Source organism: Dipodomys merriami, unplaced genomic scaffold (genome assembly GCF_024711535.1).
Source record: "Dipodomys merriami isolate MVZ:Mamm:240054 unplaced genomic scaffold, mDipMer1.0.p SCAF_682, whole genome shotgun sequence".
Classification (NCBI taxonomy): Eukaryota; Metazoa; Chordata; class Mammalia; order Rodentia; family Heteromyidae; genus Dipodomys; species Dipodomys merriami.
In genome coordinates, this window is record NW_027206271.1 from 11,694 (window position 1) to 27,246 (window position 15,553).

Sequence of the window (15,553 nt, forward strand, 5' to 3'; positions counted from 1 at the left end):
AATATAAAATAACTACACTGAATGCAATATAATCAACATATGTATGTAAATATAAATCATATATGTAAATTGTACATGAATAGGATGTTTTCTAGTGCTGAGGATCGATATCAGGCCTAAGGAACAGACTTGAATTTCTTGATAAGAAGGAGGCAAGCTTCCACTTCCAACACAGTGCAACATAGGTACCAGACCATGAGTTCAAATCCCAGTCCTGGCAGAAAAATAATGGAACCTTTATAGTATGATTGGCCCAATTCTTAGGTATTTCATTATGCCTCCATTTTATGAATTTGATTGTTTAAATGCTTAATAAAGTATTAACTAAAATTGATTAGTGTCCTATAATATAATTGTGTATAATTTTATCATAGAATCATTCAAGAACTGCCCATTCAATCATGACATACATAATATTCCATTGGGTATCATATAGATAGGAACAAGTTTCTTAGGATCTCCTGCCATTTGGAGGTGGCAGGATCACGATTCGAACTGTGTGCCCCAGCTCCCACCATTTCACTGCGAGAATAGGGTACTCACCAGTCTGTCCAAGAACATCAGCAAGACCAGTGGATCTCAGCAGTCCTCCTTGATACTTACAAGGCTGTGAAAGGAGGATCATGGTCAAAGTCACCCAAGCCAAGAAAGTTCTTGAGACTCCTTTCCAACTTCAGTGCCAACATATCAAGTGTGGAGGGCCAGCCTTGAGCAAAAGCAGCTCACAGACTGTGTCCAGATCTTGAGTTTAAGGTCCAGGATTGGCAACAAACAGACATACACAACAATCTGTGCAGCCATCCAGCTAAAGCAGGTTACTCTTTTGTCCCCAACTGCATTGGACAGAGTTCCCTGGGAATAAAGGCTAGGCGAGCCGCTGTCATCTTGCTCTGCCCATACTGCTTGCATCACAGGATTACAGCCCCATTCTTTCATGCTCCTTTCTGACCAATGAGATACAAGAATGGTGACCACACCCGCATTCTATGATGCTGGGGAGCACTAGGATTCCCTCTGTTTGTTTACAACACTACCAGAAGTTGAGGAAGGTAGAGGTGGTTGAGTGATCAGCAAGAGACTTGAGGAGAGTTTGGAGTATAGTAGGAAATTGATGCTCCCACCAGCACCCCACCTCCCTCCCCACTTCTTGCGGTGCTGGGTTTCAAACCTCAGGCAATGGAGCACTGCCAGCAGTCATAAGGCCCCAACCAGGTCCCTGCCCCTGGTCTTCTGCTCTGGGCCCATGTATCCACAATGCCACCTCCATCACTGGTCTTCCCACCTGGCACAGCTGCCAACAGCTTCTCTGAGCAGCACAGGTGAGTGGCTGCCCCAACACTACCCCTGCCGCTGGTCAGACACTCCACTGGGGTCCCCCTGACCCCCTGCTTGTTTCCTCTCCCTGGCTCTGAGGAGCCACCTTTCTGTCTTGGGCATTTCTGAGAAAGAGACTCAATAGAGACTCAGGCTGTGCTGGATCGGGGTCCTCCTATCTGTGACAGGTATGCTCCACCAAGCATGGTCCTCTGTAGTTGGGATGGTAGACATGTAGCGCCATGCTCAGTTATTGGTTTAGATAGATTATCCCAAACTTTTAGTCCATGCCAGCAGATTCTTGACCACAGATGAAGTTCTGGATAGTGCCAAAACCATCAGACTTCAGTCTCCTCAGAGGACAGTTGTGAGGAAACAAGGGATTTATACAGAGGGTTCTGTGGAGCATGGCTAGGCACAGAGGGAGCATCCTTCAGATAAGGTTCTCAGCAATTCTGTGAGCATATGACAGGAAGATACCCGGAAAAGGCTCAGGTGGGGTCTGTTATTAATTGTGCAACAGGTGTGGGATTATGAAACAAAACATGGCTCTCATCATTACCCTATCCCCATGAGGAAGGGGATCCTTCACTCTGTTGAGTTTTGCAGCTGAGGAAACAGATGCACGGAGAAGCTGGGTGACCTACTTATGACCTCAAGGTCACAGGAAGCTCAGCCTGACTTCTCTACCATGCTCCTTGGGACAATGGGTGCTATTCAGTCCACTTGATGTGGTGGGAATCACTTCTTGTCAGTTGTGGGTCTTGAACTCTAGGCCTGGGCGCCGTTCCCAAGCTCTTCAGATCAAGGCTAGTGCTCTACCACTTGAGCGCACTTCCGGTTTTCTGGTGGTTGTTTGAAGATAAGAGTCCCACAGACGTTTTTGCCCGGACTGGCTATGAACCATGATCATCATATCTCAGCCTCCTGTGTAGCTAGGATTAGAGTTCTGAGCCACTGGCACCCAACTTAAGCATAATTCTGATTTTCTTTCTTCGTCTCTCACATAGTAACTGGTGGAATGTTTTCTGGATGAGGTGGCCCAGTGTCCCTATGTGCCTGGAACCCAAGGTAGCCCTCTCATTGAGGAAGTGGGCTGTGGGTCAGGAGCTGTCTAGCTCAGACTGTTGAAACAGCTCCATGACGTAAGCCCCTCTGTGCCCTGGCTAGACCATGATGGTTATTCATTTTCCATCCAACCTTCCTGGACTTATTGTATTGTATTGTTTTTTACATCATTTTCTAGCACCTGGCCAAAATTATGATATAGTTATGGAATGAAAATGTAATGCCATCTTAAGAAAGTCATTTAGGGCTTTGTGAATGTGGCTTCATGGTACACTGATTGCCTAACATGCATGAAACCCTGGGTTCAATTCCCCATTACCACATAAACAAAAAAAAACTGGAAGTGGTGCTGTGCCTCAAGTGGTAGAAGGCTAGCCTTGAGCAAAAAAAGAAAGACAGAAAGACAGAAAGAAAGGAAAATAGAGAAAGAAAGAAAGAAAGAAAGAATGAATGAATGAAAGAAAGAAAGAAAGAAAGAAAGAAAGAAAGAAAGAAAGAAAGAAAGAAAGAAAGAAAGAAAGAAAGAAAGAAAGGAAGGAAGGAAGGAAGGAAGGAAGGAAGGAAGGAAGGAAGGAAGGAAGGAAGGAAAAAAGAAAGCCCTGGGTTTCCCTTATTTGCAATAACTAGTGTATGTCTGAGTCAAGCAGAAATGATCAGATAAGTTGCTGTTAGGGAAATGAACCCTAAGATATGTATTTAAATGTTTTTTTCTTTCATGTGATTTTTTTCTAACACATTTATAAAATTATTTCTTGGTTGTTTTGTATTTCCCTCACCCAGAGTATAACCCTTGCTTTCACTGTACTTGATAATGATATAATTTGTGGAGGGGAAGGGAAAAAACACGTCATTTAAATAGGGATACAGGTGGACCCATTGCAACAATGAGATATGCAAGTCGTTATGTCAAAAACGAACTTTACAACTTTGGTGGGGGGGATGGGAAGGAGGATTGGGTCTGGGGGCAGATGGAGGATGGGAGGGGGTCAGAAGGGGAACCAAAGGAGGAGGATACAATGCTTGATAAGAAATGTACTCATCTTGCCCCTGTAATTGTAACCCTTCTGTACAGTATTTTCACAATATAAAAGAAAAAACTAGTAAATGCAAAATAAAGAATCCTTCCAAACTGAAACCTGACAGTAGTCCCTAATTCATGAATTTTACTTATAATAATGTTTTGAAAAAAAAAAGGTTTGGTCATTAGGTCACAGCAATTAATGCCAGTAATGTGCTTAGATTTCAGGTGAAGATTAATTCTGGAAATTCAAAGATTCCAGGATTTTGTGTGGTCACTGCTAATCACAAAGAGAAGGGTAATCTAAGTGACATTTGGAAACCTTTTTGGTCAGTGACTGCAAAAAAAGGCAGAGGCTAATTAACAGTTGTGACACAAGAGAAAAAATAACTCCAGATGGAAGGAATAAATGATAGTAACTAAGGTATACCAGAAATTGTTCTAGAAAACAATTTTGGTTATTGAAGAACTAGTTTTCAACTAGGCTTATTCCTCATTGCCTTTAGCATTCTAAATCTCTTAGGCTAGTTATTAATCTCTGTGTGATAAATGTATCTCTCTCTATGCTGTTCTTTCATACTCGATATCCTTTGCTTTCTAAAAATCTGTCTTTCTATATTTCTCTATGAACATTTCCTGATACTAAATACACCAATACAGATGGTAGAGGATGTTAATGGAGGGATCCCATAGCTAATGAGTCATTAATGTAACAGAATGGAAAAGGAGGACATATTATTGCTACCTCAAATTTTCTGAAAAGCTGCAATGGCATCATTTGGTTCAAATTTCCATTGTTTGTCTACATAGTGTCATTCAGTGCACATAAATGCAAATATGAGCCAGGTGCTGGTGGTTCACTCCTGTAATACTAGCTACTCAGAATGTTGAGACCAGAGGATTGTGGTTGAAAGACAGCCTGGTCAGGAAAGCCCATGAGACCCTTATCTTCAATTAAGCACAGGAAACCCGGAAGTAGTTCTGTAGCAAAAGTAGTAGAGCACTCAACTTGACCTGAAGAGCTGAGGGACAGCGCCCAGGATCAGAGTTCAAGCCCCATGACCAACAAATAAAGTGAAAGATGACTTTGTTTCCCCCAAAGGAACGACAAAATTAATAATCTTCCCAAGCAGAAAAATAAATTCCAAAATGATTCAATGCACCTACTTTTGCTGAATTACTTACTTTATGGCTTCTTTGCTGGACATATTCTCTGCTTTTAAAAATAGTCAAATATTAGCTTTAACAAAAAATTTCATCAAATATTAGTTATTTCAAAAGAGAAGTCTATTCAGTTGATGTCACTTAGCTTTCTTACTATCTTAGTTCAAAGCTAACCCAGGCAGGATAGTCTCTCAAATTCATTTTTAATTAAACACCAAAAAAGCACAAGTAGAATTTTGGCTCAAGCAGTTGAGTACTAGCTTTGGGGGCAGGTGGGCAGGAAAGAAAATTGTTCAGGGCAGGGTCCAGCTTCTGGGTACAAGCCCCAGAACCAGCACAAACGAACCAAACAAGCAAACAAAAAAACCCAGATATTTCTTTGGGACCCTCCTTAAAGGAGTACTCATTTGATAAGAGGCTCCTTTTGGTGATCATACTCACTGGATCCTGCTTTTCTGGAATCCTTATTGCTCTGGAGAACTCAGGACCAGACTAAAGAAATTGATAACTGACTCCTGCAAATAGAGATTCCTCTCAGGGGTGAAATATCCATCCATAAAGCACTTTAAACCTCCATGTCTTTGTTTCTTTGCAGTAGAACACTTTTTAAACGTTATTTCCTTTTGTTCTATGATGGCTTTCAAATGGCACATTATTTTTGTAATACTCTCAACTAGAACTTTACAGAAAAGTTTTATATGAGTAAAGAACATATTCGAAAAAGTCAAGAACAGAGTTTCCTTCAAGCCTTGGGATTCTTTTCTTGTACAGTAAAAAGGAAAGCACAAGTTAACTTGAACTTTGTCATTCCTCTATGTTCCATTCCTCTCCTGGGATCAGTTTCCACATCCAGTTACCATTACTTCCAGTAACAATTGATGGTGCTGCTTGAGGTATAATAAATGTTTACTGGCTTCACTGAAATAACACAAGGATACCTTTGGACATGAGGTAACACGTGTTTCAGAGAAAACTTAGTAAAGAGAAAATATGAAAATTATATTGCTTATAAATATATTATCCATGAGTATATTGAGTTCAAACTTTTTAAGGTCTCTGTAAATTAAAGTGAATTGTAAATGGGAAGAAGGTTCTCAGATCATTCCTTTTGTGAGTGTATGTACAGCACATTATTTCCCGTGTATATGAATTAACAGTAAGGGAAACTATAGCAATAATAGGAGAAAGAGAAGTTCTGTGTTAAAGTATATGGGTTCAATACACTATAGAAGACTCTACAAATAAGACAACATTGAAACAATAAAGCCAAGTCCAGTATGTAGATTTATTGGAGTGATGTAGAGAAAGCATTACTCCTAGGTGGAACACGAAGTATGAAGCCACTCCCTTTCTAAATCACACTTGCTAATCACACAACTCTGTAGAAAGTAGAATGGAAGTATAATTCTGGTTCCAATGCAAGTCAGATATAAAAGCATGGAATTAAATGGAAAAAAATCCATCTTGAGAGAACAGGGCTTATACTAGCAATGAACTGCTGGCTAAGATGATATTTCTTTTTCTTTCCTTATATATTTATTGTTGTTGTTGGTGGTCTTGGCACTTGAACTCTGGGCCTGGGCACTGTTCCTCTGCTATTCAGCTCAAGGCTAATGCTCTACCACTTGATCCACAGTGCAACTTCCAGTTTTCTTGTAGTTAATTGCAGAAAAGTGTCTCCAGTACTTTCTTACCCGGGGTGGCTTTGAACCCCAATCCTCAGATCTCACCACCACTCAGCTTACGATCACATTTCTAACAGTGTACACTCAGGATATGTAATGGGTATATTAATCTATCTTTATTTTAATTCTTGAGTTAAAAACCTCGGCTACAGCATAGACTTTACACTCACAAAAATGTTTATAGCTTAAAAGTTGATACTTCTGGAGAAATAAAACCTAAGAATGTAATGGAGTCTGGGAAGTTCAGTTTGCAACCAGCTAGGCTAGAACAGTCTTTGCAACAGTACCTATAATTGAGGAGCCAAAAGCTGTATTGGAAGAATGGCTCAGGTGATGGAATACCAGTCATGAGCAAGATTTATGAATAAGAGCTTGAGGCTTTTGTGTACATATAAACAAACATACACATACACACAGAGGCACTTATATGTGCACACACAAATGCACAAATGACTCTCATAATATGTAGAAAAATTACAAAACAATAGAAAATATGTCCTGAGAAAGACTAGAATTATGTGATAATTTTTAATATTAGAAAGTCCTCAAGTTACTTTTTTCAAAAGTGTTTGAGAATATTACATAGGTAGGGACCAGAGATAGTAAGAGAGTCAAGTAATCATTATTAAAGGTATCGGATCCATTGAGGAATGAATCAGAGACCCCGCAGGTGCATCTGAAAATGTTCATATCCTGTGTCAAATGTTAGAAAATATTTGAAAATAGTACAGGAACAGTCTGAGCAGTGTAGTGGGTAATATCACTGGAGAAATTCAGAATTGGTAATCTGTATTTAGATTAAATAAAACAAGAAACTATGGCAGGGCAATGTGATATAAGCCTAGAATTCTAGCACTCAGACTAAAACAGAAGATTAGAGAGTGGAATTACATAGTGATACCTTCCCTGGACCAGGTAGTATAATTTTGTCTTAATAAAACAAACCAAACAAGAAAGGAATATACAGTTGGAATGCTGGGCTAATTTTGTCATTTTTTGCGAAGTCAAGTTTCCTATTGAAATGCAACTCATATATAATCCTCACTTGTGTTTTAAATTCTCTCTCCATTACAGAACATTCCTAGATGCAAAATGACTCATGATTACCTTCCAAAATTTGAGAAAGTAAGTAATCATCATTCTGTTGGATTCCAAAGAAATGATAAAGGATTACAAAGGCTTAAGCCTGGAGAAATAGCAAAGTTTATCTAATGTAGGACTTTGTAAATGTTGCTAAATTAGAATTGAGATTTAAAATAAATATTTTGGTTTTGTTTGTAATTTCATATTCTATTAGATATTTCAAAATTCTTTTCTTTTTTTGTCAGTTGTGTGGCCTGAACTCTGGGGCTGCACACTGTCCCTCAGCTCTTCAGCTCAAAGCTAGTACTCTACCACTTGAGCCACAGCACCACTTCCGAGTTTTTTCGCTTATGTGGTGTGGAGGAATCGAACCCAGGGCCTCATGCCTGTAAGGCAAGCAGTCTACCACTGAGCCACCTTCCCAGCCCCAAAATTATTTTTAAATAGAGGGTTTAATTGACAAATTCACAAATGATTCTTGCAGTCTACTTGCCTAGAATATTCTTTCAAGAGAGATATAATTAGAAATTAGTTAATAGATAATTCCAACAATTCATGTATAAAATGATAATGTGAATAATGTAGACAGAGTTGCCAAGAAATGCATGATATTAATTTATAAATTTATCAAAAGCAATTTTTTGAAGCTTTGGTATAACATAGTATGAGGAGAATAATTGTGTGACATCTTTTTCTTCTACCTATGTAACACAGGAAGCAATTCCCTTAATTATGTGCCTCTGTATACAATGAGAAAAATGCTAGATTGGGGGTTTGTTTTCATTTTTTTGTTTTATTGGTTTGTCCTAGTGCTTGAACTCTGGTCCTGGACACTGTCTCTGAGCCTGTTCATGCTCAAGGCTTGTGCCCTACCATTTCAATCTCAGTGCCACTTGTGTCTGGCTTTTGCTGAGAAGTTTATTGGAGATAAGCATCTAAGGAACCTTCCTGCCTGGGTTTGCTTTGAACTGTAACATTGCGCTCTTAGCATCCTGAATATCTATGGTAATTAAAAAAGTATAAATATAAATAATATTTGCAAATGGTCTGATCTCAAGAATACTAGGGGTGGGAAAATGATGCAACCCAGTTTATTGTGGTGTTCTTTCCAGAACATGGAGGGCATCACATTAGCAGAGGTGTAGTATTTTTCACAATAAAGATAAGCTATTAGTGTTGTAAATTAAGGGAACCTTTGAGGTGCACCCTACACCTTGGAAACTGTTGGGCTATGATGACTTTATGGCATAAGTCTTCGGATTGATGGTCACATAAATAATAGCTTACCCTGATAAACAATTGCTTACTCTTGAAAAATTAATTATTACAGATGCTTCATAGTTTTATACTTTACCAGAATGTGGCTATTTTTCTGTTTATTTCTCAATCTGTAGCAACCCATTGGAATATGAATCTATTGCAGAATTACATAACATGCAAACAGGTATTCTTTTGAATCTCTCAGGTAGGAATGTTCAGAATTTGAAAATGAGTAGATATTAGTCATAGGAATTTTGAAGAACACATATATTCTGTCCTCTTAACAACTTATTTACTTTTAAAAGTTATGGGTTTCCATTGAATGAAACTGTTTACTGTTTTTGTATGAGAAAGTTTAAATTTATTCTTTTTTCAAAATATTGGCAAGTATATTGTGAAAATATTGTCTAGTTGGATAACATTCAAGTTGATGGCCCTCTGATTAAAAAGGTGTAATTAATTCAAATTTAATGCCAAATAGTATTGATTTTTAAAAGTTACTAAAAAATAATAATATTTACTATACCAATACAGTGAAACTTTATTTCATGTAGCTTATTTATTTAATTTAATTTTCTTGTCAAAGTTATGTACAGTGGAGTTACAGTAATTGTAAGGTAGTGAATACATAACGTTTCAAACTTGTTATCCCCTTTCTCATTTTTCTCAGTTTTCCGTCACCACAATACCCCTCACAAGTTGTAATGTACATTTTCATCATATTGTCTTGAGAGCATTGCTATTGCATTGGTTTGCCCTTTGTCCTATTTCTCAACATTTTGTTGTTCCTATTCCTTTCCGTAATTAAGGTAAATGTATACCAGTACACAGGGTATCCAAATCAAATACAGCAGGGAATAAGCCATAGGGAAAAATGTCAAAAGAAAATAGAAATCACATAGTACATTAAAAACAACAACCGCAAATAAAAATCTCTGTTTCCATATCTTGGATTTTATTTTGCTTAGCATCAGCATATATGGTCATATATGTAACATAACAAAGGCCCTGGAAAATAATAGTTGCATGGACATGATATCATGAAAACAACATTTTAACTGTTTAATATGGTAAAGATGGAATTAGGATTGGTGAATTCGCGATTCTGTTAAAGGAATTTCAAAAGAGTTTTAAAGTTATGACAGGTAAATTTTAATTGTTCAAACTTTTTAACAACTTAGCCTATTAAAAAAATAAAATTGCCTGGGAGAATAGGCTTTCATGCAAAGAAATCCATGGAGACTTAGATGAGAGGGAGTGATGTGGGTGAAGATGGCTCTTTTTCACACTAAACAGACAAACCTCACAAACCTTGCTGTAAATCCTGTAGGTTACCTTGAGAATTTTCCTTACCCAAAAAATATACTCTTACTGTGTGAAACAAGGTTGTAGTGGAATTTAAATTCAAAGTTCTTTAAAAAAAGACATCAAAGCCGGGCGCTGGTGGCTCACGCCTGTAATCCTAGCTACACAAGAGGCTGAGATTTGAGGATCGCGGTTCAAAGCCAGCCCGGGCAGGAGAGACCGTGAGACTCCTATCTCCAATAAACCACCAGAAAACCGGAAGTGGCGCTGTAGCTCAAGTGGTAGAGCTCTCGCCTTGAGCTGAAGAGCTGAGGGACAGCGCCCAGGCCCAGAGTTCAAGCCCCACGACCGACAAAAAAAAAAAAAAAAAAAAAAAAAAAAAACAAAAGACATCAAAATTGTGATTTGACCTTTACTTACTAAACAGTAATTCTCTGAAAAAGATAATTGTGTTCAAACTATTTAGGGGAAAGTGCCCTCCACAATGAAAGAAGATAATGGGTTTACACTTTTCTGTTTATAATACTTTCCACAATGTCTTTGCATATAAAGCATTGAAACACAGAAAAAAATCTGATTGGATACTTCAAACGAATGATTTCACATTTCTAAGTGGCTCAAAAATATAATATCATTATTAACATAAGACTGTGAAGACTTCTCTTATTACATAAGCCAAAAAGTTTTGGGATCAGAAAAGAAGAGCAAATGGAAAAAGTAAGAAAACAGTATTCTTCGAAGCCCTAGATAAGCGTATTAGCTTCAGCAATGGAGGGAGGCCAAAACTTTTTAAAATAGATTGTCTTAATATTTTACCTACATAAAGTGGTTTTACAGAGCCTATTTGTCTCACTTCAATGCACACTAGATCAAATGAAGACATAAAAATAAGTTCCACATCCAAATAAAATAGTTTTAAAAGAGAAACCATGAAGACGTAGCAGTGGGGGAGGTCTTATAGTCCTTCCACTTCACTAGACTTTAACCCAAGAAGCTGTGATTAATTGGAAATCAGGTATGAGCTAAGAGGAGGAAATAGAAATAGGTCATCGAAGTATTGTCCTTTGTAACAGACACTGTCATCCAAGGTATCGGTGATTTAACTCTATTCTTCTCCATACATCTTGTTAAGCAAATGCAAGACCAAGAGAAAAATAATCTATTGAAGTAATTTTGAAAAGAATAACTTCACTGTTCCTGATATGGTATCTAACGAGAGTCTTAGGTGAGAAGATAAAAGTGGAGTATTCTTCGGTTTCCTCTAAGCATCTTGTTAGCAAATTATATCTTTGAGGTTAGAAGTAATTGAACCAAAAAGTGGTGGAGTACTTATTTTTGTGGGCACTTTAGACATAAGAATACTTTCAAGGTAAAAGAAAAAACAGTATAGCTAAATATTTGTGATCACAGCTTCTTGGATTGGTTTTTTGGAGAAAAGGTTTTACCTGAGAGTTTGTCCTCATTATCATAGATGTTGGGTTTTCGTGGCAACCAAATGCAAGAGGGAAGTTTAATGGACTCGCTTGGACAAATAAACAGCATAATAGAAAAAATGGCAAATAATCTTTAGTGAATTACTTTGACCGATTATTTTGCCAGAACAAAGAAGGAAAGATATAATTCAAAATCACTTGACTGAAAAGTATGAAAAAGAGTAGTAAAGAGAGATGAGAGAAAACATAGAGGACTGTTTTCTCTCCAACAGAGTAATGGGTTTTGATCTTGTTTCTTCCATTCTATATTCACCAGCTATCAAATGTATCTCAGGACTGGAATATCCAGTTCAAAGAGATCTCCCATTAGAAAATATTTGCTGCAGATGTAGGTGATTTATAACCTTAGACAATCTATTTAAATCTGTTCAAAATTCTCCCCTACCCCAAACTGCCCTCTTTGAACAGTTGGTTTGCTTTTCCCATACTGCCCTTGATTAACTATTTAATATTTTGAGAGGTCATATTCATACTCTGTAGAGTTTGCTGTTTGGTTGTGATTTTTATGTGTTTGATTTTTGTTGTGCTTTTAACTAAATTTCAAAAGGTTGTGCAATTGTGTTACAATTAAATATGTCCATGTAATTGTCCAATGCTCCTGGATCAGAGTCACTCCTTCTATCATTCTCAACCAACCTCTTCTCCAAGATTTATTTCAGATTTACCACTTCCTTTATCACATGTGTACATTGAGTATTCTAGTTGTGCTTGCCACTTTTTCATTTTTCATTCATTCTGTTTTTACTAATATTCTTCTCTGGTTTCAACTTCTTGATAGTCATTCTGTTAAACTGTCTGTTCATACTTTGACAGGTTTATATACATTCTATGGCATTTCAATCCTGCATATACTTGAACTGATATCAGCTTATATTTCCATAATTAATTCATCTGCAATAACAATTTGCAAGACTGGAGACGTGAAGCACCTAGACATGATTTTATTCTCATCCATTTGGAAGATTAATCTTTATTCAACAAGAAAGTTTAAAAATGGCTTAGAATGTTTTCCTAACTACCAGTTTTTATAAATGGCTTTGTACAATGGTTTGTGATTATTTTACTTTACATGGGATAATATTCTCTACTACGTATAACTTTTGGGAAAAGAAGAAAACTAAAATTTATTACTGTGGAGGAATATGATAGAAATAGAAGACAGATTTTATGTTTGTCACATCTCTCATGAGTACCCATATTCAAGACTTAAAGTCAAATTTCTTAAGGAAAACATCAAACAATATGATAAGGCAACTATTCGTGATCTTTTAAAATGTACTTTATTATTTGATGAAATTTACTTTATTAGCTAATGTTTAGGCTTGAAATATGGGAGGCTGATCTAGGTAACACATTTCTGGAAGGCATCTACTGAACAACACAAATGGTCGGGGCTACTACTTCTATAATTTAAGGAATGGTTGAACCTGTTTGGTATTAGTGCAGGATAATAAATCAACTCTATTGTAACTTGCTCCTTCCACTTGAAAAACTTGTAATGTTACTAAGTATCTAATCGTCAAATGTCATTTTGGCGAATGTGCCTTTAAAAAGTTTATTTGAGGGGCTGGGAAGGTGACTCAGTGGTAAAGCACTTGCTGGCATGCATGTTTTTCTGAATTATATTTGACTTCTAAGTCAAGTTTTCCTATCCTTGGTAGAAAAATTATGGATCTATCCTTCCAGGAACTATTTTTTGGCCTACTTATACTGGACTGAAATCTTTCATTAATCATTAGGAGAGGGGTATTAAAAATATTCTTGTGACATTTGTGATCTTGTTCACTAATATGGGCTGGTCATCTGTAAATTGAAAGTGTGAATTACAGTAGTTTCTCTCAGATTTTGTGATCTCATCTTTCATTTTAAGTTGCCTTGCATTTCACAATTGCTTACTGCTAAATCCTGTGTAATTGGGGCCCTGAATTATTATAGGAAATGAGGAGTTGAGATGAGTCTTCAATTACTTTCTGTTGGCATGTGGCATGGGCCTAGGTGTGAATACTTGCCCTTCTGATCTGATGATACAGATAACTAGGACCTAGGATCCTAGGACCCGTGGATCCTGTAGAAGAATAATACCTTTTGGACATCATATCAGCAAAATTTGGGTATGATCAGAAATATGGGGAAAACCATTCTGAGTCCAGCGAGTCAAAACAATATACAGAGCAGCAGAGTAAAATCCCTTACAGATTAAAGGAAAACAACATTTTTTTTTTACCATGTGAATTCAGGAGACTAAGAACACTTAGAAGGTATCACAAGTTTATATCGAAGACATTGCATTGATACTTCTTATATTCTAATAAATATTCTAAACCTAATTATTTATATTCCTATCTATTTATTGTAATAAATATCAAATTATTTGTCAAATTATCGATTAATTCTAGCAAGTTTCATTGTGTGAAACATAAAATTAGCACATACAAATATAAAATATATAACTGTATGTAATCTAAGGAAATGTTTTTCATTGTTCTGTTGTGGTTAGGTTATCAAAGGCAACTCTGTTTTACAGTATTATTCCATTATCTCTACCTCAGAGTTGGGTAGAGTTAGACCTAAAGCTTTACCATTTGTAGATTTACAGCCTAGAGGCAAGAGGAAACACTGTGATTAAAACATTACCAATTTAAGGCCTAATATCAAGGAAAAATATGGACTTCTCCTGGAGCTATGGAAATATTTGGCGATAGAAATTCAGTAGTGTAAGTTCCTGCCTGGTTGGATGGTAGACAGGTCAGGACATTAGGTAATCATGCATAAGAACAATTTTTTTTCACCTTCTTGGCTTTAGCTACTTTTGAAATGGTAGGTATAATAAACAATTATATTTTGATAAAATACTTTCTAGTCAGAACTGTTTATTTCTCTATGATCCCTTGTAACTAAGATTAGTTTTTTTTTTTTCCAGTAAGATAATCTTTGCTGTCAGGGTAAGATATTCTGGTTGGTCTGTTACTACATGGAAGAAGGGTAAAGGGTCAGTAGACATTTGTGCCAGTAAGACCTCATTTGGGAAATTTTAAGCTGCAAAAGTTTAGAAGTAGCTCTTCAACAAGGCTTACTTTGAATCCATTAGCTCCAAGAAGTTAACTCAGTTGATAAATAAGTACTTGAAAAGCCATATCTTTGAACCTAGCTATAAAGGCTACAAAATATGATGAAATTTAAAATGAAAAAGACTTAAAATAGTCATTGGCAAATAATAGCAATTGTGAGCAATCTACCGAACAATATGTTTTTTCCACTATACACAGAATTTCAGAGAAATAAGATCAATAGCATTGTTAGTAACAATAAGGTTTCCTTGTTACAAATAGGCAACCAAGGATATATGCCTGTATAAAGATTACATCATTAACTACTTAAATTTACAGGATACTACATGCTTCGGCAGCACGTATACATAAATTACAACAATATAGAGATTAACATGCCACTTGGACAGGGATGATATGAAAATATGCGAAGTATTCCATATTTTTCATCCTTCAGATGCAAGAAATGAAAAACAGTTATTAAAAAGTTGATTACAAAAATACAAGTGTAACAACACATGCGATTCATATAATTAAAAGTTAGTTTTTTCACAATAATTTATTTTCTCTTTTTCCATTTTTACTATTCTAAATTATTCTAACTGGAGAGTAGAGAACTGATAGAAAGCAGAGGAAAGATTTTCCTGTGTATTAAAAGGTACAGACTGAAAATGAGGACCAATGGTGTCTTCATGTGCAGCTTATTCTAGGAATGAGAAAATAGGAAATAATACCTTCTATGTAAATGATTTGGGAAATGGCAGAGCAGAAAGTGAAATGATGCAACCAAAAATATAAAAGCAAAATAAGTTAGGATAATTATGGAGCAATCATATTATCTATGAGAACCATGAAAGAGAGAGAGGAAGAGAGACATGTGCAATGAACTAACTAGCCACAAAATCCATGCCTCTGATCAATTTATAAAGCAAACAATTTTATTTTTAAAAGAGATGGAAATAGAATTTATAGTGTTTCTCTTTATGATGTGCAGTGTAATGTATTGATATGCATTGTGTTGATCACTTTTCTGTTACTGTGAGGAAAATACCTGCAAAGAACATTTCTAAGGAGGAAACTATTATATTGACTCATGGCTTAAGAGAACACAGTTTA

General features: G+C 36.5%; 1 long non-coding RNA gene and 1 pseudogene across 1 annotated transcript; both read left to right on the plus strand.

The window, feature by feature from the left end:
- Positions 1-1,050: 1,050 nt before the first annotated feature.
- On the plus strand, positions 1,051-12,393 carry LOC138816094 (uncharacterized). Its single transcript, XR_011368553.1, has 3 exons — positions 1,051-1,319; positions 7,324-7,374; positions 12,204-12,393. It is a non-coding gene; the product is annotated as an uncharacterized lncRNA (long non-coding RNA).
- A 2,391-nt stretch (positions 12,394-14,784) lies between these two features.
- LOC138816099 (U6 spliceosomal RNA) lies at positions 14,785-14,884 on the plus strand (annotated as a pseudogene).
- The last annotated feature ends 669 nt before the right edge of the window (positions 14,885-15,553 follow it).